This window comes from Cynara cardunculus, assembly GCF_001531365.2.
Source record: "Cynara cardunculus var. scolymus isolate 2C chromosome LG 10, CcrdV1, whole genome shotgun sequence".
NCBI classification, from domain to species: Eukaryota; Viridiplantae; Streptophyta; class Magnoliopsida; order Asterales; family Asteraceae; genus Cynara; species Cynara cardunculus.
In genome coordinates this window covers 25,221,438-25,222,885 of record NC_037537.1, presented here as the reverse complement: position 1 = coordinate 25,222,885, position 1,448 = coordinate 25,221,438, and positions in this window count along the sequence as shown.

Below are 1,448 nucleotides of genomic sequence, written 5' to 3'. Positions count from 1 at the left end.
TTATATCCAAAATAACTCGTATAAATAGAATATTAAATGGAAAAACAAGTTGGGCTAATGATTACTAAACATGAAGGCTATGCATCACCTAATTTTATGACCTCAAACATGAACCATCATAAAAGAGATAACCTCCAACATATTTTTTTAAATAAAAAAATTGGGGTAAGGATTATTTATTTAAACACTTATCAGTAAACGTTTATAGATAAGATTCAACACGATTATTTACCTTATCGGGTAAAATTTTTGTCCCTTAAGAGTCAAGACTATAGTCGTCATCCTCATTTACTGGATAAGACTCTCGGTTTTTGTCATCGTCTTTACCAGATAAGATTTTATGTATTTACCATATTCATCCGGTAAGATAATATGATTTGGTAATTTTTTGCTCGATAAATAGCCTCTAAATTTGAAAAACTTCACAAAAATACTTACCACAACAATAGAAAATAAATGTTTTATTAAATGTTTAGAAAATAGAAATAGTATTTTATTAAATGTAAATATTATTATAATAGGGTTGCAATCAATTGCATCTGTCCTATATTCATACAAAGTTACAAACTAATCTCAATAGTTTATCTAGATTAATGAATATTTGGTTTCATGAATATTTCGTTTCTTTCATAATTTAAAGCGTTAATCATAATAAATGAACGTGAATTATTTTCCATTAATATCATAATGATAATACAGTAAACAAACCATGGTAAAAGCTTTACCATTGTGGGTCCCACTTTTTTAATGATTAGAGTTTCACATGAACGTGTGTGGAGGGTTTGCTACAGTGATTCGGGTGGTTGGGTGGCCCCTTCGAGAGTTGCGGAGCTAGGTCTGAACAAGTCAGAATTGTCTCAATTCCAGAAGTCACATCTTTCAGTACTCAGACTCAAGTCAAGTACTTTCGAGCCCAAGTCTCGCCGGTGTTACCTGTAGGTCGTGATGTGCCTTGAGATGGCCGTTCATCCCAAACAAAGCGAAGGCTTCCGGTCAGGAAGATGCAGATAAGGAATCAAGCAACCCCCTCTTAATATTAGGTTTATTTAAAAGCCTTACTCCAGTATATCACTGGCAGTCCTTCGTGAATGGGGCATGCATCCCTTTTTCTTCGCTCCCGGTACAAAATTGTTCCATTAGGGTGCGTTTGGTACGTTGGACAGGGTGGGACAGGACATGACAGAACACAATTGTCCTATGTTTGGTGTGGTTTTATGTGGGACTAACTAGAACAAACTAGAACAAGGGTGGGACAAGGTTGTCCACCCTTTACCCATGGAACTAAGTAGAACAAGAAACTTTTTACCACTTTACCCTCAAAAACCTCATACGCATACYTTCCTTCTTCCCCTTCACTCTCCTCTCCTCCATCGCTTCCACCGCTCAACCGGCGACCGGTGACGGCGACTTCCGATGGCCGCCGCCGCTGCTTCTCCGATGGCCGCCGC